Here is a 27,268-nt window from a genome sequence, read left to right as displayed (position 1 = left end):
AGGGAAGGGCAAGAAAGCAATGAAGTCCCAAGAAAATATTCTATAGTGCTGGCTGAAACATATACCCACATGTACTTTCCCCACACTTAAGCAAAGTTCTATACAGAATTTTCTAGGGGCACCAGGGTGGCTCAGTCGGTTAAGTGTCTGACTTTGGCTCAGGTCATGATCTCATGGCTCACGAGTTTGAGCCCCACAACAGGCTCTCTGCTGTCAGCACAGAGCCAGCTTCGGATGCTCTGTCCCCCAGGCCCTTACCCTTCTGCCACTTGTGCTCTGTCTCTCTAAAAAATAAGCATTAAAAAAAGAAGTTTTCAGTTGGAGGTAAAAATCTTCAGAATCTTTTCAGTGATATTAGGTTGATTCTCTGAATTCTGCCGAGGGCTAGGGCCGGGGATTGAGCCAGTGACATAAACTCAATCCCTGCAGACCTGTGCTTCTCTGGAGGTCTCCGGAAAGAGGCAGAACAGTCAGCTGGATTACCGCTTGGGGACCAGGCGTGCTAGGTCTCGCAGGCCTCTTGCTGTTTACACACTACTTACACTTGGGGAGGGCTTAGCTAAAATGGTTCCCAGAGACTGGCAGTTCCCGTCAGACTGTGGAAGGAGGGAAGGAAGGGAAAGTGCAATCACTTCCAAGCAGGCCAGCCAAAGGTCCAGAGGCTGGACTGAGCACCAGCTCTGCTGGGTATCTCTGGGCAAGGTTTTTCCCCCTCAGACCGTGGGTGTCTCAAATGCGCAATGAAGGGGTAGCAGGGGTCTTTGTGGTGGTTTTGAAACATGTCTGCAAACGCTTTGATGTTCCTCCTATCAAGAGGGAAGTCTAATTTGCATCCTTTGAATGATTTGACCTTAGGGACTTCTAACTAGTGGGATGCAACAGAAACTATGCTGTAGGACTCCCAAGACGGGGTTAGGAAAGGAGACACAGCTTCCAGCTAGCTCTCTCTTGGGCCACTTGCCTTAGGAGCTCTGAGCTGCACGCAGGGCATGTGAGGCTGCCACACTCCGAGGGAGCAAACCAGCCCAATGAAAAGCCCACATGGAGGATCCTGGGAGGGCGCGTAGACACAACTGGCAGCCGCTGGCTATGCAGGCCTCTAGCTGTTCCAGAACCATCTGACTGAAAGTGCATGAGATCCAAGCCACGAGCGCCCAGCCAAGCTGTCCCTGCATTTCTGACCCACAGAAACCATGAAAGATAATAAGTTATTACTGTTACTCTGAACCACGAAGTACTGGGGCTGGACGGCCAGAGGGGTCTCTAACAGGTTGCTGCCAGCTCTCTAGAAGTCTATACAAAAGCATTCCCTAATTCCACTGTGGAGAATGAAAAGCAGCAAGATATGATTTCTATACTATTATTTTATCCATCCATTTGTTCAACAAAATCTTACTCATCACTCAGTGTGCACCAGGCTTGGGACCAGATGCCATGGACACAAGAACAGTAAGAAATCACTATGCCCTTGAGGGGAATTCATGGTCTAGGTGGGGAGATGAACTTATGTGCCGATACTTGTGACCAGCATGGGGGGCATACACCAGGGTTACAGGGTCACGGGGGACAGTTTCAAGCTGTGCCTTTGCCCGACAAAGGGATTCTAGTAATGCCAGGCAGGACGATGCGGCATGGGTCTCTACTGCTGACAGAAGGGTGTCAGAGCCCCCACAGGTAAGGAGAGAGAAAAGAGTTTAGGAAACACTTCTGTATATAAATCTTGAAGAACTTTAAGAATCTTTAAAGAGCTTAGAAATTAAGAGCTGTAACAAAAAGACATATAAGGCAGAGTGGGGGATCAAGAGGCCGGTCGCTTATAGTCACTGATTTTACGGTAGTCCTCCCTTCCTTTCTGTTTATCACTCACCGGGCACTGAGGATTCACGCTAACATGCAAACAGGATACATGTCAGGTGGCAAAAGTACTAAGGAGAAAACTAAAGAAGGGCCAGAGGTGTGGGGTTTTCTACAGAGTGACAGGGAGCCTTAGATAGATGGACACCAATGCACAGACCCAAAGGAAGGGAGGGAGGCCGGCCGGCAAATACCCGGGGAAGCTGTGCCAGGCAGAGGGAGGAGATGCAAGAGGCAGGGCTCGCCTGGCATCCAGGGACTGGTGGAGAAAGAAGACCAAATGCGGCTGGCACCTGCCGGGGTCCTAGAGAACAAGGGTGCCTCCGAATTTTGCTCTGATTTTGATTTGACCCATTCACAGGCAATTCCAATTGGATGGATATTCTAATGCTTCCCTTCCATGCCAATTTTCAGAGCCTTCTTTCAGAGCCTTCTCCCTAGTGTGGGCTAAGTGGAGCCTTGGGCTAGCAAGCCTGGGTCCTCTAGTCTTAAGCTAAAGAGGAAACAAAGTTCTTGTTCCGTTCTTCCTGCCTCTGGATAGAAGTAGAGCTCAGAATCCACAAAACACGACACAGGTAAATACTAATTAAAAAGCCTCCCTTGGGGCCTGGAAAGGCAACATGCTTATAAGTGAGGGATTGTTCTTGAGCAGAGCATACAGACTCACCTGTGCCTTCGGCCCACCTAACGGTCTGCACAAGATTCCCAGTCCCTGGGCTCAGTACTGTAGCCCTCCACCCCCTACCTCCAGGCACCAAGTCTTCCCAGGACGGCCAGCCCCCTGGAGGGACCTCGTAACTCCTAGTGGCCCGGGACAGACACCCTTCAGCAGAGAATCCCCTTCCCTGACCCAGCGGAAGAAAAGGCAAGAACTCCCTGTTTTGCCATGCTGCAAGCGTTGATACATTTGTTCACTATCTGCCTTCCCAACTGGTTCCAAGAGGACAGGCACCCCGACTGTTTGCCAATGTACCCCCAGCACACAGCATGACTCCTTACATACGGAAGAAGCTCAATAAATATAATCGTGTGAATGAATTAGTAAACAAACAAAATAAAAACTTAAGAACCTCCATACTCTCCTTGGCTCCTGACCAAATAAATAACAGTGACCGTCATAAAATGGCTACCACTCACAGTGTATATATACTGTGCGTCAGGCGTGGTGACAGGTGCTTTCCATATACCCTCTTAGTTACTTCACAGTAGCCTCGTATAATTAGACCCCTGTTAGACACAGTAGGACATGCCAGAGCCTGGATTCTCACCCAGCACTGGCTGGCTCCGAGGCCTCAAAGGCAGCACCTCTCTGGTTCAGGGAAGTAGAGGATGAGAAAGCACCCTAGAAAAAGGTGAGGTTAAAGGGGCTGAAGTGGCAGAGCGGGCTGCCAGGGAGAGGCACAACACAAATGGCTCCTTTGTCTTCATTTACACTTGTCTCTACCCAGTCGCCTGACCTGCTCCAGTTCTACTCTGGACCTGAGAATCACAGAACGTTCCTTCATTCCTTTAGTCCTTCACTCAACACTTAATACATGCATGCACACTCCTTCCAGCAATGCAACTGAAAGTATCTGAGAGGCATTGCATTGTTTAAGGCTCACAATGGGGACACCGTGGCTCAGAGAGGTGGCACAAGTCCCCCAAGGTCCTCCAAGCAGTGAGTGAGGGAATCAGGACTTGAATCCATATTTCTTCATTCCCAATTCAGTGCTCCTTCTTTTTAAAACAAATTTTTAAAAATGTTTATTTATTTATTTAGAGAGAGTGTGCGAGTGAGCACGGGGGAAGGGCAGAGAGAGAGGGAGACACAGAATCAGAAGCAGGCTCTAGGCTCTGAGCTGTCAGCACAGAGCCCGATGCAGGGCTCGAACTCACGAACCGTGAGATCATGACCTGAGCCGAAATAGGAGGCTCAACCAACCATCACCCCAGGCGTTGCTGCACATTCTTTAGGATGGTGCCCTCCTGGAATGGCTTTGTCTTGATGTAGACAGTACTGCGTCTGTGTCATCCCCTCAGAGAACTGTTCTATCACCAAACCCCCTGCCCCTCTGGCTTCTCTCAACACAAATGGCTATCTCCAGCTGGTGACACCAGGCCACACACTGTAATAACGGGCACGAGGAGTTTTCGGAGTGCAGATTTCCTGAGCACCTACCACTGCGCCCGCTGCATAGTGCCTAATAAATGGTTTCTAAAAGAGAGAAAGAAAGAATGAATCCAGAGAGATGTACAGTGGATTCACTACCATGAAACAGCTCGAGAGAGCACGCAGCAGGACATCCTCAGAGGGCCTGACAGGATCCTGTACGTGCTGTCTCCTGAATTTCAGAGTGACAGGCACCCACATGAGCAGCCTTCACACCGACAACCGCAGCAAAGCCAAGAGGGAAGCCACACCAGGGATTCAGATGACAGAAAAAAAGATCCTGTGCTGAATTACCGTTGGTTATGACGCCAGTGGAGAAATGTGGCCCCACGAAGCCAGTATTTTACGGTTGCTCACGGAGAGGCGCCTATTTGAGAGGCGATGTTGACAAGTAGAAATGATTCAGAAAATACTTGTCTCTTGCCTATGTCAACCCCAAATTCAGGCATAACAAAGACATGCTTGTAGCTTCTTAGCCAATAAAGCCATTTATAAAATATGTTTGAGTCAAATTTCATTTGTCTAATGATCCCTCTGGGAACAACTCACTCCAGATCACCAAGATTCCCACACAGTTAATCTTGGAAGTATGGAAACCTCATCTGGAGACAGAAAGTAGATTAGTGATTGCTTAGGAGTGGGGAGCGGTGGGGAGTCGGGGAGGTGATGAATAATGAAAATGCTCTAAAACTGATTAGGGTGATAGATGCACAACTCTAAAGGCCAATGAACTGTATACTTTAAATGGGTGAATTGTATGGTATGTGAATTACATCTCAATAAAGCTGTAAAAAAACCCCTTATATGAATTATAATGGATAGAGATTCTTCTCATATATTGCATTAATGGATTAATGTACTATCAACCTTTTCCTATTTAAAAAAATTTTTTTTAATGTCTTATTTATTTTTGATACAGAGAGAGACAGAGCATGAGAGGGGGAGGGGCAGAGAGAGAAGACGACACAGAACCAGAAGCAGGCTCCAGGCTCTGAGCTGGCTGTCAGCACAGAGTCTGATGCGGGGCTCGAACCCATGAACGTGAGATCTGACCTGAGCCAAAGTCGGAGGCTTAACCAACTGAGCCACCCAGGCGCCCCTTTTCCTATTTTTTTAAAGAGAGTGAGAGCGAGAGATAGAGAGACAGAGCATGAGCAGGGGAGGGGCAGAGAGACAGGGAGACACAGAATCTAAAACAGGCTCCAGGCTCCAAGCTGTCAGCATAGAGCCTGACACAGGGCTCAAACTCCAAACCCAAGATCATGACCTGAGCCAAAGTTGGATGCTTAACTGACTGAGTCACCCAGGCTTCCCTATTACCAACCTTCTCTTAATGATTAAGACCACAGCTGTGTGTGTGCTATAATACAGCAATGCTCTATCACAATATACATAGCAGTTTGCCCTACACTAAACGCCCCCCCTCCTAGTTTTCCATTTACTTTAGCTTTTCTATCAATGCCCTTTACTTTTACCACGAAGCCTGGTGGTTAAGCTCATGTGCTTGGGTCATGTATCACTGGATTATTGGCTCTGTGATCTCGGGTGAGTTACTAGGTCTCTCTGCGCCTCCATTTCTCTGTTTGTAAAATAGCTGTACCAGCCTCACTGGAGGATTGTGTAGGTTACAGAAAATGACGTGGATAAAGCATTTAGTGTTCTTCCTGGAAGCTGGGAGCCAAACTGAATTCAGCCCTCAGCACTGTTCTCACCACTGTCAGTAGAGCTGCCTACAGGGCCCCTTCTGAGTTAGGGACTCAGGAGCCAGAACCCCCCCTCCCCAAGAGTGTTCAGCACACCTCATGTGTTCAGTGAGATGAAACAGGGGCCGGGGTGCAACTTCATGACAGGTCTGTGGGACATCCCCTGAGAAGGCTCTCAGCTTCAGTGATACTAACTATCCTGGTTCACCCTCAAACAGAAAAACCTAGAAGCCTGGTGAGGTCTCTCAAGATCCTGGCATTGTGAGGCTGGTGCCCAGGGGGATAGTGGTCTACAGCATTTTAGGCTTTCTCTAGACCAATGGTTCTTAAAATTCAGAGGTCTCAGATACATTTGAGAATCTAAGGAAAGCTATGGACACTTGGCCCAGAAAAGTGTGTGTCAGACACACACATACGTACACACACTGTACCCATGAATACAGGGGAATTCTGAATCCCAGAAGCTAACCATAAACCCCTGGTTAAAAACCCCAGCTCCAGATTTCCTATAACCCCAGCATCCTCAAGGTTTAGTGGCTCTGGAACAGAGGCCTCTGGCAGGCTTGCCCTCCTAAACGGGCCTTGGCCGAACAGTCCTGGGGGCTGACCACTGCTGCTTCTTAGTCACTGCCAGCAGCTGCATCCAGGGGGTTCCCAGGGGCACTGAGTCAGAACAGGACACAAACCCAGTAGTCTGGGAAGCTACTGCAAGGGCAAGGCTCCAAAGCCTTGCTGATAAGCAGCTGGGGAGTTCCAGCACTGGCTACTCTGCCAACAGAGAAGAGGACTCTTAGGTGCTGGAGGCAGGGCAGGGCGTAAGACAGAATTCAAAGGAGGTGGAAATCCCCCAAGCTCCTGGGACTACTAGGCTTTGGACAGAGAAACAAGGCTGGAGATTCTGCTCTAACTGTGGGGAGACAGAACCAAAGGAGGGTAGGCATGTTGTGGGGAGGGGTGCGGACTGAATCATGGATCGAAGGCTTTTTCAAAATGATTAACTGATGTGAGAAATGTTAAAGTATGAACACTGACCCAAAGTCCAAAGTGGCCTTACTTCCAAGTAGGCCATTCATGTTTCATGAATTGCAATTTTTTTCCGACTGGAAGGGACCTGCACCGGCCTGTGCTTCTTTCTCCAGGCTGGGATTTGCTTGCTTTTGCTCCTCTATCACAGTGTTAAAATTCCCATAATGCGCCCAAGTCCTTATGAAAATAGTTCTGCACAACAAACAAGAAAGTTGGTGTCATGCCAAAATTTGCTAATAACCCCTGTGTATAATTCATCAGCTTAAATAGATGGCTGAGGAAACCCATTCTCTTTGAAGCCACTAGAAGGAAATTGTCTTTCTGATGCTATAAGGAAATGGTCTGCAAAACTGCAATGTGATACTGTATAAATTCTGCCAAAGGTCAACCTGCCCTTTCTTCATGGGACCAAAATTCCTTTATAATTTCAACTTGGAACCGATTTCTTTTATTTGTCTGAACAGAAATAAAGGCATTTAGACAAACACTTGGGATGCTACAGTAGAGTGGTATGAGCAATGCAACTACCCACCTGTTTTAGTTTCTTTTTCCTACTTGCATCTCTTCAGATTTTCCAGTGTTGACTAATCAGTGTGGGAATTCTAAGGGACAAGAAAAAGAAAAATTAGAGTCAGACATTCTCTAGGGTTGTAAACTAAAACAATCTTTTGGGAAGACAAGTTAAGTATATCTAGTAACACTCTTTGGGGTTAGTCAAATTTATAGGAATTTACACCAAAGGTATGTACCCCTATGTAAAAGGATGATCAGTAAAACATACTGTGTCACAGCAAAGGAAAGAAGAAACAAGCTAAATGTTTGTGAATAGATAGGAAAAAGTTAAATTGTGGTGTACTAATACTGTACTAGAAGGCCACTACAAAGCATGAAAAAGATTTCATTGTACCGACATGGAAGAAAGGACATACTCTGCAGTTACAGAGCAGTGTAAACCTGTATATGTCAGCATTTTTAATAAAAAGTATGAACATGATTGTTTATGCTAGAAAAAGGTACAGCATTTGAATACATACACATTTTTTTTGTATCTACATAGAAAAAGGTCATCAAACTGAACTGTGGTTCTCTCTCTGGGACTCCGAGACTGGGAGAAAGGAAGTGAAACACTTTTATATTTTACATGAATGATTTCTACTTTGGTTGAAAACTTTTAAAGAGGTGTACACAACTTTCATAATCATTACACATGCAGTCTATCCAGAATTCTAAAATGTCAAGAGGGAGGGCAAAAGACATGTCTAGACAAACACTGAGCAAGTTTGCCGTTCAGACTCCAAGAACATTCTCCAACAGAAAGGAAACCAAGCACAGAAAGTAAGTGGGGTTTTAGAGTCAACAGTGAGCAAAACTAGTACGGTACGTTGGTAAATTTAAAACACCAATTAAGTAAAACAAAGCTAAGTAGGAAGATAAATACAAATCTGAGAGTATTACACATTTGACAATAAGAGTGTCAAGGATGGGAGAAATCAGAACTAAAACTTCTCACAGTCCTTATTTAGGACGAATACTATAATGGACATAATATAACCATGTTGCGTACTGAAAAACTTTAAGGTGAAATGACAAAATACAGAAATACAACACTTAAGTTTCATACCAGTTAGCATGTTCCAGGGTAGAAAAGTCTAATTGTCCAAAAATGTTAATCTTCCCAAATTACTACATAGCTTTAATTAAGTCTCAATAAGAATACAAATAGTTTTTAATTTTGAAAGTGAAATGGGTAAAATTACTTTAAAGTTCATATGGAATAATAAATTCCCCAAAATGTGGCCAAGAAGTAGGAAAGAAAATTATTGAAAAAATATGTAAATAAGGGATTTGTCTTAGGAGATACTAAAAGTTTACTTTATAAAGACAGAATAAACAGATATGGTTATAATGCAAGAACAAATAGGTCTGCAGACTAATGCAGCAAGTTCAGAAAAGGATACAAGAAAGGAACTTATTTATCACAGAGATGGAATGTCAGTGCAAAACAGAAAAGATGGCTTATTTAATAAATGGTGCTGGCAGACCTAAAACAAGCCTGATTCTTACCTCTTTGCTATGTATAAACCCAATTCCAAAGGGATTAAAGGTTCAGGATTAAATAATTAAAATCATAAAAGTACTGGAAGAACATTTAGGAAAATATGTATGTAGCTTTGAAGTGGGGATCTTATTCTTAAACAAGACAAGAAATCTAGACACTATGAAGAAAAACACCAGAAAAATTTAATAAACAAATAATGGATTAGGAAAAATATTTGCAATATATTGCAAAAACTCATTTGTAAGATACTTAATACATAAAGAGCTCCTGTTACTTGTTAAGAAAAAGGCAACTAATTCATAAGGAAAAAGGGTGAAGGAAATTCACAGAAGAAAATAAAATGGCCAATTAACATGAAACAATGCTCAATCTCACAAGTAGTAAAGAAAATACAAAGTAAGAACCTATAAGACACCATTTTCTGCCATCAGCTTGGTCAAAGGTTAAAACAATAAAGATAGAGGAAGGGATAGAGGGAGGGGGATGGAGAGTGGGAGGAAGAGACGGAGAGTAGGAGGGAAGAAAGGAAAGAATATCTAATATTGGTAAAGATTTAGGAGATGAAAGTACTTGTGTATTTATGCGAAGAATGTAAACTACTAGAATTCTTTATAAAGTAGGACAGTATTCTCTATTAAAATGTCAAATACATATGCCCTTTGACCCAGCAATATTATTTTTGAAAATGTAACCTATAGAAATAAAAGCACCAGTGTAGTCAGTGGTATTGTAATAGTGTTGTATGGTCACGGATGGTGGCTACACTTGTGTGAGCACAGCATACACAACCTATACACTTGTCAAACTACTGTGCCATACACCTGAAACTAGTGTAACGCTGTGTGTCAATTATACTTCAATTAAAATAAATAAAAACACCAGTAAAAATGATGTATGTATATATTTAAGGCAACAATATTTTTAGAGAAAACAAAACATAACAACTTGAATATCTATCAAGGGACAAATGGCTGTATATATTGTGGTACCTGTAGGTCTATAGACCTAAAGCTATTTAAAACGTAAAAAATTTTTTTAATGTTTTATTATTTATTTTTGAGAGAGAGACAGAGTGTGAGTGGGGGGGGGCAGAGAGAGAGAGAGAGGGAGACACAGAATCCAAAGCAGTTTCCAGGCTCCAAGCTGATGCGGGCTTGTACTCACAAGCTGTGAGATCATGACCTGAGCCAAAGTCAGATGCCCAACTGACTGAGGCACCCAGGTGCCCCTTAAAACTTTTTTGAGACAGAGAGAAAAAGCATGAGTGAGAAGAGGGGCAGAGAGAGAGGAAGAGAGAATCCCAAGGAGGCTCCACACTGCCAGTGCAGAGCCCACTGTGGGACTTGATGCCATGAACTTGAGATCATGACCTATGCTGAAACCAAGAGTCAAATGCTTACTTGATTGAGCCACCCAGGCGCCCCACCCTGAAGCTATCTAAAAGGGTGCATTAGATTTATACCTACCCAGGATGTATTATTGAGAAAAAGAAAGTGCAAAATAAAAGTATGATCCCATTTCTGACAAGATAAATAACCACACATCCATACAAACACTACATCCACTTCAACAGGAGGGGGGAGAAGAATATGGAAGTATATGCAAACTGATTCCAGAAGGAAGGAAATGGGAAGTAGGGGGAAAGGAGAGACTATAACGTTTTCTTTATAACATCTTCAAACTGTTTAGTTACAATGAACACATGCATTACCACTTTAGGGAGAATTAATGAAAAATAGAAACAATGACAAAGAAGCATATGATAGCAGAGAACACTCCGATAAGCTACATTACACACTACCTGTTTATGGGATAGTTAACTGTATTTATTTTCTTTTTTGGTCAAAACAGAACATTTTAATGGCTGGAAGATATTTCTTTTTTGTTTTTTTTTTAAAGCTTCATGGAGGGAAAAAGGGGTACTTCATTTCCTAGACATTTATATTTTTTATTTAAGAAGGGGAAAATCATGGGCAGCTGGGTGGCTCAGTTGGCTAAGCATCAGACTCTTGGCATCGGCTCAAGTCATGATCTCACAGGTTGTAGGTTCAAGCCCCATATTGCGCTCTGTGCTGATGGTGCAGAGCCTGCTTGGGATTCTCTGCCCCCCTCTCTCTGCCCCTCCCCTGCTTGTACTCTCTTTCTCAAAAATAAACATTAAAAAAAAAAAAAAAAAAGGAAAGAAAAAAAGAAAGAACAAAAAGAAGAACCTGTCCAGGGTAGGTGGTGTGGGGGCTGGTTCTGCGCTATTCCATGGCTCAGTGCCCTTGACTGCTTTCCTCCCCCGAAACCAATTACATCCACTCCTGGGAGTGTACTGGCCGCTGGGAACCAAAGCCCTGCAAATGCTGCATCTCTGCTCACAGGCTCTCTGGGGCGCCAGGCAGATGCTTTGGCATCTATAGCAAATGGGTTCTGGAATCTGGAGAAATAAAATGGCTTGTTCTGCAAACCATTCTGATGGAAGGAGAAAAGAGAGGAAATGGTTTACCCCAGTGGATGAAATAAAAAAGATGAGGAATAGTGTCCCCCCAACACTCCCGAAGGACAGCTACTCTACTCAATCTGCCATTTCAGAGTTAGGTGCAAGGTATACACTGGCCTTCCATGGTGAAATGCTGTGGTTTTAACTTCTCTTCTTCTACTTCAGTGAAATAATAATGATATCTCACATTTCTACATACTTCATATTTTTTTTATTAAAATTTTAAAATGTTTTTAATTTATTTTTGAGAGACAGAGACAGTGTGAGCAGGGGAGGGTCAGAGAGAGAGGGAGATACAGAATCTGAAGCAGGCTCCAGGCTCTGAGCTAGCTCTCAGCACAGAGCTTGACACGGGGCTCAAACCCATGAACTGTGAGATCATGACCTGAGCCAAAGCTGGACACTCAACCGACTGAGCCACCCAGGCGCCCCAGTACTTCATATTTTACAAAGCACTTTAAGATGCCTTATCTTAATTTCATCTTTACAACGACCCAGGTATCATATCAGTATCATTTTTACTTATAGGTGAGAAGGACCCAGAGATGTTAATAATTTTTTTTAAGTTTATTTATTTTGAGAGGGAGAGAAAGCATGAGCAGGGGAAGGGGAAAGAGAGAGAGAAAGGGAGAGAAAGAATCTCAAGCAGGCTCCACATTGTCAGTACATGGCCCGTTGCGGGGCTCGATCCCACAAACTGTGATACCATGACCCGAGCTGAAACCAAGAGTCAGATGCTTAACCAACTGAGCGATCTAGGTGTCCCAAGCCAAGTTAATAATCTTTGTAAGTCACATGCAAGTTGGTAACAGAGCTGCAATTCAAACTCAGGTCTCCACACCCCAAGTCTGGGAGGACTCCAGGAGGGAGCTCAGGTATGAAATCACAGGGAGAAAGGCAAGAAAGACCATGAATAAAAGCAGGCTCTTGTGCATAACAGCTCTCCCTGCCCTTTGGGAAAAACATTCCAGTCCAGGAGTAATATTCTATGCCACCCCAGGGAGAAATTTTCTCGTATACTGGAATACAGCTGCTGACTGTGGGAAGGAAATCCCATGGTCCTGCGTCTGCCCACCCACATCCTACCCAAGCTTCAATGCTCCTAGGCCTCTAGAACCCTAGGTCCAGGGGATGTATCTCTCATCTCTATGCCCTCAGGGCCCAGCCCGGCGTCTGGCACAGACCAGAAGCCACTAAGTTTCTAATAGTTTCACATCCATCTACCTCTTCCATCTCCCTGCCCTCACCCTCTGGTCCTACCCAATGCCAATCTTCACTCGAGAGACTATTACGACCGCCCCTCAATCCATTCTCCACACAGCAAACACCACCCACAAAGGCCTACATCATCAGGCCCCTGCCTAACTCTCTGAACCCTAACCTCTGCCCCTTTTTCAGTTCTCTTCCCCTCTATGCCTCAGCCACACTGGCTTCCTTTCAGTCTCTCCAATATCCCCCAGCTCTCTTGCCTTGGGCCCTTGTACATCTGTACATTTCCCTATCTAGGTTACTCTCTCCCACAACACCCTTCCTCCCCGCCTCGTGCCTTAGCTCTTGGCCTAAGGGACACCTCATCTCAGTTAACACTGGCTCTTCAAGCAAGCCTGCCCTGACTGCACTCCTGTTTACTCATTTCATAAAACCACTACACATCCTTGTAAGCTTCATGTGAAGGACCATGCCTGTTTCATAAAACACTGTCCACCTATCACCTTGCCCAGTGCCTGGAAGATAATTAGGTGCTCAATAAATATTAATTAACTGAATACATGAAAACAGTATTAAAGTGAACTGAAGGCTCGACTCAAATAGCACCCTGTCTCTCCTTTCTCAGACTTTCCACAGCACTGTGTCTCTCTTGGGGTGCATAATGACATGGGTTAGAGTTATGACTTGTGTTAGAGTTACTGGAGTCTTTTCTTCCTATCAGGCCGCAAGCTACTTAGAGATCTTGTTTACCTTGGCATTCCCCATGGTGCCTTGCAGAATGCCTAACACACAAAGGGTCCGAACGGAGGGTGAATTCTTGCACATGCATAGGAAGGTACAAAGGAAGGCTGCAGTCTCTAACCAACTACACACAATGGTTTCTTCTACCCAGGGGAACGCAGCCCAGGGCATGAGGATCTGTGAGATATGCAGAGACTCTGCCCAGAAAACGACAAGTGAAACCTGAAAAGCAGTGGTAGCGTGTGGGTGAGCGGGTGGGAGGCGAGGCCAGGAGGAGCGCGGACTGCTAAAGGGGAGTTTCTTACACTCGCAGAAACTTTCTGGTGCCAAACTGGAATGTGGATAAGAGATCTAACAAAGTTCATGCCCTTTGACCTGGCCATGCCTTATTAAAAAATCAAAGATGTGAAACCACTGGGTGAAGATTTAAGTGTTTTTCTGTACTATCTAGCTTTCCTTCCCTTCCATGAACATGTTCTAATTTCATAGTCTGAAAAAAAAAAAAACCCGCTAAAATAAATGTTATAAAAACAAACCAGCAGAAAATCCAGTGGTGATCTTAGACTGCAAAATCACCCGTCCTTATGTCTCCTAACTAAACTTGGGATTGCAGATGTAGGATGATCCAAGGCAGAGCCCCTGCAATTTGTGAGGAAGAGGTCCTGTCTTTCAAGTGAAGCCTTGGATAGGTTCCAGGAGTGAAAGCTTCAGCAGGGCGCAGCTCGCATTTCTCCCTAAAGCTGGCAAAGCTCTGGGGGTAATCAGCCAGCTGGAGATCGGGACCCCTATCCGCCAGATGCTGAGTCACTGCAACTGTTCACCTGCCTGTCTTCCGTGACACCCTGAGAACTTCACAAGGCCACCGGCTCGCTCTCCTCAGCAGCCCCCCACCCTCCATCCTCATGCTTGGTACCTGTCTGCCCTCAGTGTAATTTACTGAATGGCAGAGACCACACCTATAAAGCACTAAACATAATGACTGACCTAGGTCCCTGGGACATAATAAGAACCCATCAGCTAACAATACTTCATTCCTTTACTGCCCTGAAGGCCCATTATTCATTTCGGAAAAGCCATGCCGAAGAGCAATAATTTCTTGGAAGATTAAAGAGACTTCTTTTAAGTCAAGTTAGGAAATGCTGGCTTCCTCTAATAAAACGGATGCATTTTAATCTGCAATTTAGAATCACTCAGCATCAGAGCTGACAGCAGCTTCCAAAGGAACCACTCTTTTAAGGAGCCATGCATAGTTTTCATAAAGCCTTTCTGAAAGATTTCCAGGAGGTAGTGAGCTCAACCTTGGGTCATGATTAATGACTTGTTTCCAAGAACTTTAGATTTTCCACGTCTGTCTCCACTTCAGAATCACTTCTGGCCCCTTGTGAAAACACTCAGCAGAGTTAATTGGGTGAACTCAGCTCCTTGTCACACTCAGAAAGTAACATCTGCCACCAGCTTCTTCCTTAAGTAGTGGGCCAGCATCCTCTGGTCCCAGGAGAAGAGCACCTGACCGGGTGGCAGGAAACAGTGCTGCGCCGCGGTGGGAAGAGCCAGCACGGCAGCTCCGGGGCCCATCGCAGGGGCTTCAGCGCTGACAAGTTCAGGGATGCCCTCACATCCCTCATACAGATGCCATCCTATGACTCAGGGGGCCAGGGTCTGTGTACACTGGCTCACAGTCTCTTTCTGGAAACTGTAAAGTAGCTAATCCCAAGCATTTCTGTGCTGACTAAGACAGCGATGAGCCTTATCCTGTTTCATCTCCATGGTACCCCTGGAGGTAAGAGTAACTGTGATCCCCCCACTTTACAGAAAAGAGGCTCTACGAGGTGATGTCTCCAGGAGGAGGTGGTGAGTACCTGCTACCCCACCCCCAACTCCTCACTGCACCCAGGACAGTCTAATGTGACAAGGATTGTGGACACCAACCAGGTGTCCTGCGATCGAAAATGCAAATGCCCACAGGGGACAAGGGGTAGGCAGGAGACTAGAGATGGTGACAGACAGGCAAGCAAATAACAGATGGTAATCAACTGGAAAACACACCTGCTAAAGGTATTAAAATCCAAACAAAAATAACGAAAACCAGGTACTTTCCTTCCAGAAATATCACCTCCTCACCACCATCTTAGGAAGAAGGACCTGTGTTTAAATTAGCCAAGATCTGGAGATCTTGGAGAACTGGGCTGAGGCAGAGGCAGAGGCCCACTGCCCACCACCAGGGGTGGTTCCATGGCAGCAATGGAGCACTTTCAAGGGTTGATCTGCTGGAGAAGACTGAAACTCTCGGATACTCCAAGGGGCTTTGAGAACCCTCCTGGTAACCATGATCTTAATTCAAGCAATTGTTATTTTGTTTGCTTATTTGTTTTTTAGAAAGAGAAAGAGTGTGTGAGCAGGGGTAGAGGCGCAGAGGAGAGAGAGAATTTTAAGCAGGCTCCACGCTCAGCACAGAGCCCCATGCAGGGCTTGATCACAAGACCCTGGAATCATGACCTGAGCTGAAATCAAGAGTCAGGTGCTCAATAGACTGTGCCCCCAGGCGCCCCTCAGGCAGTTTTTAAATACAGCATCTTTCGAGGGTTAGAGTCTCTGATAGGCTTAAAGATAAAAATCCCTTAAGTTGCCAATAGCTGGAACCCTAGAAACTCAGAAACCAAGATTTCACATCATCTGCTTTTCTTTGCACTTCGGCTCTGGCCATCTTTCCTGCAGCTGGAGAGGCCAGGGCTGGGGACATGAAGGTGGAAGGGCAACAGAGAGAGATGTTTCCTTCCTTTTCTCCCTCTGTTGGGCCAAGCTAGGGGTCTAGAATGGTGGTCTCTACGTTAAAATTGAGTATGCTGTGTCTCTCTGGACCCATGTGCCAGGCTTTCTACCTGGTGATGGGGTTATGGTAACAGAAGAGACAGACTCCTGAGAGAGGGCACATGGTCTAGGGGAGACACGTGAATGGAAGTTATGCCAGTAGCTGTGTAAGCACAGTTCAGGTGAACACGAGGAAGGAGTTCAGGATAGGATGGGAACACAGAGTGGAGATAAGAGAATAAGGACAAGACTGAGCACAACATGGGGTTGAGCACTTAGGAGATGCTAGATAGTGTTAATTCTTGTTTCTCTTGCCTCCCAATCGGGAGTGTGCACGCACACACGTACACCACACTGAGACTTTCTCTTTCTTCATCAAACCTAACAAAACTAAAAAACTCAGAAGCAACTTACTGTTTCCTGTTTTATGTCCTCTTTAATTGTCCTTATAGCCGGCTTTAGCCATTCTGGGATACTGAAAACCAAGGCCACTCATCTAGTTTTGTCCCTTTATTAGGTATAAAAGAGGAAATTGGAGCACAGAAAGTGTAGAACACTTGTTCAGGACCACAAAATTTCCTTGGGTGGCCCTTTGTTTCTTAAAGCTGAAGTCTTTCCCCTTTAACTTTCCCAACTACGTTTACCTGCTAGCAGGGGACGTGGGTCACACGAGCAGCTGCAAGTCACGGACCTCAAACCACTGGAGAACCCTCAGTTCAGGTGCCCGCTGGTGAGCCCCCTCCTCCTCTGTAGAGAGTGGCTTGCCCGGGTCTTTTTTTTAATGTTTATTTTTGAGAGAGAGAGCGAGCAAGTACAAGCAGGGGAGGGGCAGAGAGAGAGGGAGACACAGAATCAGAGGCAGGCTCCAGGCTCTGAGCCATCAGCACAGAGGTAGATAAATGCAGGGCTCGAACCCATGGACCTCAAGATCATGACCTGAGCCGAAGTCAGCCATGTAACCAACTGAGCCACCCTTGCCCGGTTTAAAATCCTACAAACAAACCCCAACAAATACAATGTCCAAGTGCTTACTTACCCATTTGTTCTGTTTACTTTCTAGTCATCAACAGCAAATTTTAAAAAGGAAGCAATAAAAAGACCACGAAGCTAAAGTTTTCTGACGCTTTTTTCCATCCTGGAGACCACGGAACTACTGCAGCATTGGGGCATATGTGATAAGCTCACTACATGAAACCCCACCATCTCTGAGCTAACATTTAGGAAAGCAATCTTCTATTTGAGAGGGGAGGACTACAGGGAATTTTCACTTCCAGAGACATTTCTCTCTGGAATGTGTAAAATCAGTTGTACCACCTAAGTAATCATAGAAAAAACTAAAGGTTTTACAAACACTAATGCCTCAGGGAACACTTAACTTCTTTACCTATCTTTAGGGCAAGGAGCTGCTTTTAAAACTCCAGCCGATGTGTCAGCATTCTTGGGGTAAAAAAGTCAAACAGCGTTTGAATGGAGCTGATCTGGGAAGCTTGAGGTCAGACTCTAGCCTCAGGCAGTTTCAGACACAGTCATAATTTTCAGAGCAATAATATATCATAATATAAAAATAGACACTTCTGTGGCCAACAGGCTTTAAAGCAAGCCCAGCTCTCCAGAGAGCTCTGCCTCCAAGCTCTGCTTTCCCTGGGAGCGGGGGCAGTGGAGAAGAAAGTGCTACTTACAAGAGCGCGGAGTTTCTCCAAAGTCCAGGGCTCTTCAGTCACAAGTGGGGGGAGGATTTAAGAAACCAGGATTCAAACTGCTTCCCTCCTGAAGGTTAACAAGATTAGCAGACCAGGCGAGCAGAGCAGTCTGGATTCTTTCTTGCTCTCTCTTGAGCGCTCTCTTTCTCTCTCCCTCCCTCTTTCAGTGTCTCTAAATGAAATGCACTTTGAGGTTTTGGTGGGTGTTTCCCACATCTCAGGCCAAGTAAGTCCCCATTTGTTGTAACCCAACGCTCAGCCTGATGATGTCAACCACTCAGCTGCCTCGCTCTGTTTTCTGTTTCCACCTCTCCGTCCACAGGGGAGATCCATTTCCTCTGGACAATGAGCTGGGCGGGGGAAGGGGAGGGCTATAACTGTATCCCAGGCCGTCACATTTGCCTAACATCCTTCCTTCAATTTTCAACAGTGCGGCCTTAGTGACAAAAGGCTTCCTATCCACTCACTGGGCCAGGGCTCCTGGCCTAAGTCCCTTTGCCTCGTGGTCACTGCTGACTGAGGGTGATCTGGTTTGCTTTGCTGTGTTTCAATTCACTTCTTCGGTGTGTAATACACTTGCTAGGGTAGAGATCTGCATCCCCCTTTGATCCCACCCCCACTTCATCCTATGCCATTTTCCAAGTTAACTTCTCTTCCAAGTTTCCTGGGTACATGCTGGGCACAGTATACATGTTTCTCACTAAGGGGAGAGGACATGTGCCCAAGTGCAGGGCTCGCCAGGAGCTCTGGTCTGTTGCTCTGGAGAACTGGCTTCTGGTCTCAATCATACTCCTAACTCAAAGAACAGCCTCAAGCGAGTCACCTCTTTTCTTGGACCTCAGGATGGCTTTGGGCCCTTCCACTTCCGAAATTCAGTAACTGAGGAGCTTATCAACAATCCAACATGAAGAATTTTAACGAAAGCCTACTGACAATAGGCTTGAGGGAGGGAAGAAGCCTTGACAGGTCAGAGGTCAATGCCCAAGTTGCCAGGCTCAGCCTGGCTCCTTCAACCTCCCTTGTGGTGCAGCTGAACTGTTTCTCTGGGAGAAGATCCCAAAGAATTCACTGAACAAGGCCTGAGGGACATGGAAAGAGGCAGCATAAACTACTAGATAAGATAAAGAAGCTCCATCCTTAGGGATTAACATGGACGGGGATTAGGATTGGGACAGACCTAACAATATCTTGCATTTGCAGAGCGCTTGAAGGGGAAGACAAGAAAGCCCTGTGCTTCTGGCTACAAAGGGAAGCAGCGTCACATGTATACTGCTGACGGGCATCCGTGGGGGAGCGAGAGATGTGGATCTGAGTCCTGTGGGACTTAACGGCTCTGAACTTTTTTTTTTTAACTGTAAAATGGGACACCAGGGCCTCCCCGTTAGGATGGTGAGAAAGAGCGTGTGCACGGGAACTGAAAGTATCTGCACGTACTAAAGGCTGATTGAGGCAGCTTTGTTGTTGTCTGTAATCTCATCTGATTCTCATTTTAGGAGGTTAGTACCCAAGGGCTGAATTCTTAGTCTGCTTTTGCTGGGTAGGAAAAATGAAACAGAAAGTCAAGTGACATGCTCAAGATCACGCAGCTCAAGATTAAAGGGTGAGATTTGGAAACTTGAGTCTTTAACTCCTACTTAGGCCAGTATGGGTGCCACACACATGCCAAGGCTACTTCTCAAAATGGTCACTTCTCCGAGCATGGCCCTTATTTCTAAACAGGATCATTGCTACTTAGAAAAATGAGCTAACTTGTTAAAACAAATAGGGAAGGGGTAGGAGGGAGAGTTTTCAGCCAGGCCAGAGGAGAGGGGAGGTAGTCAATCTACTGCCTAAAGGAAACACAGCAGGCCATTAAATAAGAGGGGTATTCACTAGCTTTGCTACCAAAATAGTGTGTGACCTGAAGGAAGTCTGGGCTTCAGTGGCCTTTCCCCAGATCTGATTTGTCTTAAACTTACTTGGATGGGAAGTTGGGATTACAGTTCTTTTGGGAAAGAAGAAAGCTATTTATACGTGGGCGTAAGGCTGTGGGAGTTTGTGACTTAACAAAAATTTTAATTAGTTCTCAGAAAGCTTTGACGCTGTAATCGGGAAGGACTAAGCAAACAGACTATATGTTAGGAGGGACTGTGCCAACCTGAGGCTTTCCCACAAGCTTGTGGGGGGCTAGAGTAGAATGAAAAGCACTCTAGCCTTTTAATTCATGGAGAACAGTAGAGAGATCTGGGTTTCCTTCTTGTCCCTAAATGTACCAGCAATACATGACTTTGGGAAAGTCACCTTCTGTGTAAAGGAAGAATAATAATAGAAGGTTCTTGTGTGGATTAAGTGCCTGGCACGAACTACACACTCAAAACTACTTGGAAAAAAAAAACTTGCAAAAATAAGCTGTGACATCCTAAAGTAAAGGCATTATTTTCTAATTCTGACTCAGTGTCACCATCCTCTCTACTCTGAGGATGATGTAACAGTGACTGAATGTTGGGAAGCCAGAAGAACGACCCATTATTTCTCTAGAATTCTCTAGAATTCATTCTCAGGATGAATAAGGAACAAAAGCCCACCTAGAGTTGTCAGGTGTGTTCTCAGCAGGAACACTCAGCTTGGAGGAGGGACAGGAGGCAGAGGCTGGGGCCATTGTCTGGCCAGGCCTTTATTCCAGAAGCCCAAGGGGGCGTCAGAAAATGAGCTGGGCCCTGGACAGATTGGTTTACTGAAATTACTCTCAATGCTTTGAAGCAGGTTTTGTTATCTGAACAAAAATAATAGTAAGGAGCCCGTTCACAAAGACAAAGATACAGTTTTCTTTGACCACATATATTTTGTAACACTCGCCTGGCAGACTGAAACCTGTACATCTGTGACAGAATCCATGAAGAGGACACAGGGCACCACCAGCACACTCATTCTGTCTTCTGACTGGCAATGGCAGACATTCTCTGTGGACTGGGGGCCACACTCTGTGCCCAGAACTCTACAGACACCGCCTTATGTTACTCTGACAATTAACAGGTGCAGGAGGTATTTGATATCCCCTAATCTTACAGCTGTGGAGACCGATGCCGCAGAGGCTGACCTACGAGCCAGGCTCACTGGAATATGTGACGGAGCCTGGGCTCCTGGCCAGGGCTGCCTGGGGCCAGGCCTGTAGTCTCCAGTCCTTACTCCACTGCCTCTGAAAGGGTCTCCCTGCAGGAAAGCTAGCAATGCTTCAAGGCCAGTGGTTTCTGGAAACTCTAGCTGCTTCTGAGCGCAGAGCTGATCCAAAGGGCATGGACAGCCCCTCTGCCACAAAGCTGCCCCTGATTCCTACTCCTTGCCCCCAGTCTGGAAGGGGTCTCTCCCTCTGAATTTCCTTAGTACTTTATCTGTTTCTCTCTTTAGAAACTTATGCTTATTTTCCTCTCTGAGGCATATTTATTCCTGGGTAGATCTTATGCTGCTAGAATCTGAGTTTCTTATGGAAAAGATCTGTGTTTAATTTATGAACATTTTGCACATATTATCAGATTCTTCCTAAAATGAGAATATCTGTAAATAATAAAAACTTTTAATGGATATTTACCATATGCCAGATAATATTCTAATTACTCTATATAAATTATCTCATTTAACCCCTGTGAAGATCCTATGAGGTAGGTATTATCTCCCCTTGACAGATGAGGACATTCTGGACTCGGATCAGTCAGGTAACTTGTTCAGCTGGTGACTGACTGGGACCTGTGGAAAGGAGTGGATGATAAGTCCTGGCCACGGGTACTGACCTTCCAGTCCAAACAGCTGCTGCAAAATGCAATTAGCTTTCACCCTATCAACAGCAGGTTTCAGCAGTCATGTCATTTCAGACTCTCACTCACTATGCCACACAGTTACAAGGTCCCCGTTTTTTTTCTAGACATTATTGAAAAGCATACTGATTGAGACAATTACAAAATAATTAGTTTTCTTTCCAATTATAATTGCTTACTGTAAAATATAGGAAATATGGAAGAGCAGAAAAAAAGGGAGGAAAATCTTCCATCGTCCTACCACATAGAAACTGCCAGTTAACTTCCTGGCATATGAACTTTTCAAAAAGAACCATACCTACATTCAGATTAACGTTTTAAAATCAGACATTTAAGGGGTGCCCAGGTGGCTCGGTCAGTTAAGTGTCTGACTCTTGATTTTGGCTTAGGGCATGATCTTGAGGTTCACGAGTTTGAGCCCCATGTTGGGCTCTGTGCGCAGACAGCAGAGCCTGCTTGGGGTTCCCGCTCTCTGCCCCTCCCTTGCTCACACGCACGCTCTCTCCCTCTCTCAAAATAAGTAAACTTAAAAAAAAAATTAAAAAATAAAGTAAAATCAGGCACTTAAGACATTTGGGAGCTGAGAGGAGTCAGTCCCATAAAAGATGACAAAGAAATGTTTGATATTTTTTTGGTTTTGGAGTACACCCGGCTCCATTCTCTACAAGGTCTGATGTTAGGGTCCACCTCCTGGGCCCCCTTGGACTGCTGCTCATGCAGCCAGTGTGCCTAATGGAGGGATGCCAGGAGAAGGGAAGCCTGATCCCAGAGACCATGCACCTAAAAAAAACATGGGTAGGTTCACAGGATATCCCCTCTCTTGTAGGAGACTGGGCATCCTTCTCCTGACCTTTGAGAGTCCCACAGTCTAACTGCTGGTCAGGTGCCCTAAAGCAAAGTGTACCCTTCAGTGTGGTCCACAGAGCTTCTGGCAGCTTCCCAGGCAGGGGTGAGGCCTAAGCAGCAAACGGACAACCAGTTCCAGAGGAAATGAAGGCCTAACTCCCAAAAGGAGGCTTTTTATTATTGCTTACAATTAGCCTAAAAAAACAAACAAAAAGCCCGCATCACAAGGCATTTAAGGAAAACCAACAGAAGGACAGAAACTAAAATAAAGAGAAAATGGACTCTTATCGGAAAGAAAATTCAGCCAAGTGAAAACTTTCAAAAAATTTTAAGTCTTGGGGTGCCTGGGTGGCTCAGTCGGTTAAGCCTCCGACTTCGGCTCAGGTCAGATCTCACGCTCGTGGGTTCGAGCCCCGCGTCGGGCTCTGTGCTGACAGCTAGCCCAGAGCCTGGAGCCTGCTTCCAGTTCTGTGTCTCTTTCTCTCTCTGCCCGCCCCCCCCCCATGCTCTGTCTCTCTCTGTATCAAAAATAAATAAAACATTAAAAAAATTTTAAGTCTTCAAAGACATTCTGAAGATACTATGTCCACAAAACATAAAATAAGCTGACAAAAATGGACTCTTAGAAATTAATAATATGAAAACTGAAATGAACAATTCAGTAGAAAACCTGGAAAACATGAAAAGGAAATCTTTCAAAATACAGTATGGGGGAAAACGTTTACAGGATAAAAAAGCATTATGATCTAGAACAACAATCCAGGAAGTTCAACATTAGACTAAGTAGGAATTCCAGAGAAAGAATACAAAGAACAGTACAATAGGAAATCATCTAAGAAATCATGAGGAAACTTTCCCAGGGCTGAAAGGAAGGCTGCATCCTTAAGAACTGAAAACTCCATGAGAGCTGAGGAGAAGGAAAGAACCTGCCATGCCCACATGCATTCTCCCAACCCTGCAGAATCCAGAAGGGAAAAGATCCTCCATGTTCCTAGGGAGCCTCTCAAAAGAAAAGAATCAGATTGGCATCAGACTTCTTCCGAGAAATACTGGCTGCTGGAAGACAATAGAGCAATGCTTTCAAAGGGAGAAGTTCTAAAGGAAAAGGATTTGGAATCTAGAATTTATCCTCAGCCAGACAAAATAACAGACGTTTTTGAGACATGCCCGGTTTTCTCAGTCAACCCCTGGAGAATACCCTTCACCTAAAGGAGGGTTTAAGCTGTAAGGAAGGAGTTGAAAGCAGGGGTCTAACAAGAAAGGTGGAAGGAATGCCAAGGATGAGGCTGAGGGCAGCTGCGGACCTCGGCTGACCTGCAGGCCTGGAAGAGTGTCAGTCTGACGGGGGTGGGAAAACAGAGCGACAGGTTTGTGAACATCATACTGAGAGTCTATGGGAGAGTATGGGAAGACTCTGCAGTAAGAAACGAGGAAAACTGAGCATATTAAAGATGCAGCTGTTGTTACGTCCAGGAAAAGTCATACAGAAAGGAAAAATAACCAGAACGTTATTGGCTCAGCAGTAAACAATATTTATGATGCCATAATGCTGTAAAACACCGAATACTGACTTAACCCAAAACCTGTGATACTGGGAGAAAAAGGTAAAGGAGAAGCGTAAGGGGGGCTGCGGTGCTTGTAAAAAAGCAGTATGGGGGCACCTGGGTGGCTCAGTTGGTTAAGCGTCCGACTTCGGCTCAGGTCATGATCTCACAGTTCGTGGGTTCGAGCCCTGCATCAGGCTCTGTGCTGACAGCTAGCTCAGAGCCTGGAGCCTGTCTTTAGATTCTGTGTCTACCTCTCTTTCTGACCCTCCCCTGCTCATGCTCTCTCTCTCTCTAAAATAAATAAAAACAGTAAAAAAAATTTAAAAAAAAAAAGCAGTATGGTAGTGTGTGGTCCTTGCTGGCATCTGATTTGAATAAAAAAAAATACCTAGGAGTTAATCAGAGATCTTTGCTAGTAATAGGGATTATTAATTATTTTATGTGTGATAAGGGTGAGGTAGTTACGTTTTTAACAAAGCAATCCTTGTTCTCTTAGAGATATATGCTGAAGTAGCTACTGATGAAATAACATGATGTCTAAAATTTATTCCAAAATTATCCTGTGCTTGCTTCCGCAGCACATATACAAAATTACCCAGTGGCAAGAGGAAAAGCGGCTAAAGGCATAGAAGAAACATGACAGGTCATGATTCTTGGAGCTGGGTAATGGGTGGCACAGGACAACTTATTATATTACTCTAGTGTTGAATATGTGTTTGCAGATTTCCACAGTAAGAGGATGTTTACACAGAGACAGCTGTATAAGCACATCATTTGGATATAAGCGAGTAACAGTAGAACGAACAGCGAACAGGATCCAAAATGTGTGCTCTTTGGAGCCGGGCAGGAGGCAGGGGATGAGCGGTGGGGGCAGGAGGCAGCGGTTTTCAGTATCATTTATTGAAACATTATTTGTTGTTTCAATAACAAATAATGATATTTGATCTTAAAAAGAATCTATCTGCATATGCCATTTTGACAAAAACAAAAATTATTTTGAAAAAACAAGTGGAAATAGGTTACTGTTATTAGAGAAATGAAGGGACCCACCAAAGAAGAGCTAAAGGCAGAAGAGGCTGCGTCCAGTGAGGGGCAAGCAGGAAAGGGATACCTCTCCAGACTCACAGCTTTTTAAAAAAAATTATGTTGACTTTTAAAAAACGTTATCTATTTTTTTTTATCAGTTACTGCCATCAGCTTTTAGCCGGCCCTTTTGCTAATCTCAACATCTACACACTGAATCTGTTTCTCCAGGTAAAGAATCCTGCATAACCAGAGTGAGTATCTCCACATTAAATATAGTAATTATTATTACTGCAGCTTAATAACTATCTACCATCTGTCAGTGCTTTATATAGGTTATTTCTAATCCTTATAACACTTTTGCAAAGCAGATATTAATCTTCCCATTTTACAGATGATAAGATTAAGGTTGAGAGACATTAGCCATTTGCTTGAGGTTACAAAGTAGAAGGCTAGGCCTGTGAGATTCTTTCTACTACCCTGCCTCTCCTTTATAGTCCACTAGTTTGATACAGTCCAGAGAGTATTATTACCTCCATTTTGTCACCCAATCCACAAAGCAGGAGAGACAGAACTACCTATACTTGACAGATGGAAAAACTAAAGCCAAGAAAAGTTAAGTAACTTGCCCAAGAATCCAGGTTTCCTGATCCTGAGTCACTACTTTTCTACCATTCCTATCATCTGGTCCCCTCAACAACAAAATGTTATTCATAACCTCCTCAGAGGCATCTGACACACAGTCACTGTAAATGAATGCAGATGAAGCAGGAATTTTAAAAGAGACTTATTTTTTCCAAAGGAAATATAGTTAATAAACCATGGAATGTCCTCAGTTGCTCTAATGTCAGCATTTTACTTGAGTCCTCAAAGGGGTTCTTAAAATGTCAACAGCCTGCCTCCCTGGCACATGGCACGTCAGCTGCTGGCATGGGCGGCCTGCAGCGGTTCTGACAGCCAGTGCCACGCTTCTTGGCTCCAAAAGAAAGGAACGCGCCATGCATGCTTCAGCCCTGAAAGAGAAAATGTCTGTGTCTCCTAAGTCTACTCAACGGCCATGTGGTTCCAGGGCTTTTTATAGCTGCCGGAGCCTCAGCTTGTGCTACTCGAGAGCGGAGGCACGTTTATAAAGCTGTAACCACAGGCTGGGTCAGGGTGGAAGCCCAAAGTGGGCAACTAAAGGGCTTAACTGTGTGCCCTCTGTCATCTCAAGCCCTGGGTGGCTGATGGCTCTACCTGGCGAAGAAGCAGGCTAAGATGTGGGCAAGAGTGCCATGCTCTTGGTTTGAGATGCTGTCCCTGGCGGTTCTGGCATCTGAACGATGGCCAATCGGTAGCTCGGGGGAAGAAGCTGTTTACTCAGGTTCAAACTATTTATAGTACCAGCAATGTGCACACATTTGGATGACAAATCCCTGGGCTTCAAGTAAGCGGCGCTTTGCTCCTGGACAATTTAATCAAACACATTCCCTCTGCACACCACCCCCGGGCCCCTTCACTCACACATTTTGCCCTCAGGATGTTTATTTAAGTTGCTGAGTTTAAAAAGATCAAGACCATAAAAAAGAAATCACATTTTAAGAACAAGCAACTTTTAGTCCATTTGCTATCAGCTTAAACTACATAATGCCATTTTCTTTAAGGCTTGAATCAGAGATTAAATGCTAATACATGTGTATTCTAGAAAAATATGACTGAAATTAAAACACTATCTGACTGAGCTCTGTAACTGAACATGCACTGTATCACTGTAGTGATGCTGAGCCCCACTCAAGACCTGCAAAGAGAATGTTTCTTATGACACAGCTTTAGGATAAAAGGCTTGACAGAACAGACCCACAAACAACATGTAACCACACACACATTCCAAACAAACAAAAGAGATACTACGCACCACTCTGGGGCAGCCGCAGTGGTGGTGCTCACAGTGCCCCTGGCCCCAGCGCGTGCCACTCGGGAGGGGGCGGGGCTGGAACAGAAAGATGTGCAGAGCCCTCCGCGCAGTTGTAACGCACAGAAGGTTATTATAGCCTTGCCAACACATTTGTTTGGAAAAACCAGCCCACCTCTAAAAGCTGCCTTGTTTTTATAGCAAAGGCAGTGCTTGATCAGCCACCTCCCCTGAGCCAGGCACTGCTTAATTCCCAAGGGGAAACGCGGCTGTTGCTATGCATGCCGGCTAACGTGCTGGCGTCTTCCATTCCTGTCACACAATGCTCGCAGGGACTGGCATACAGGATAAGGGCAGTGAGGGAGCAGAAAGGTTTACAGTGTAAGGGGTGATGTCGGACAATTAAGGGCTCCCTCCAAAGGACTAACTTGTTTTC

General features: G+C 45.0%; 1 protein-coding gene across 4 annotated transcripts in view; it reads right to left on the bottom strand.

Annotated features, from left to right (window-relative positions):
• PKIG (cAMP-dependent protein kinase inhibitor gamma) overlaps positions 1 to 27,268 on the bottom strand; it is a 99,013-nt gene that overhangs the window by 13,802 nt on the left and 57,943 nt on the right. For 2 of the 4 annotated variants that reach the window (XM_029918471.1, XM_029918469.1), the window contains one exon: positions 7,268 to 7,337. The gene's annotated coding sequence lies outside the window, so the exon portion shown is untranslated. Of the gene's footprint in view, positions 1 to 7,267; positions 7,338 to 17,716; positions 17,912 to 26,835; positions 26,916 to 27,268 lie in introns of those variants that run through there. The other 2 variants (XM_029918472.1, XM_029918470.1) reach the window with 2 other exon arrangements.

The sequence above is a fragment of the Suricata suricatta genome, chromosome 12, assembly GCF_006229205.1.
Source record: "Suricata suricatta isolate VVHF042 chromosome 12, meerkat_22Aug2017_6uvM2_HiC, whole genome shotgun sequence".
In the NCBI taxonomy this organism is placed as follows: domain Eukaryota; kingdom Metazoa; phylum Chordata; class Mammalia; order Carnivora; family Herpestidae; genus Suricata; species Suricata suricatta.
Note: the sequence above shows the minus strand (reverse complement) of the source record. Positions and strands in the feature narration are given on the sequence as shown.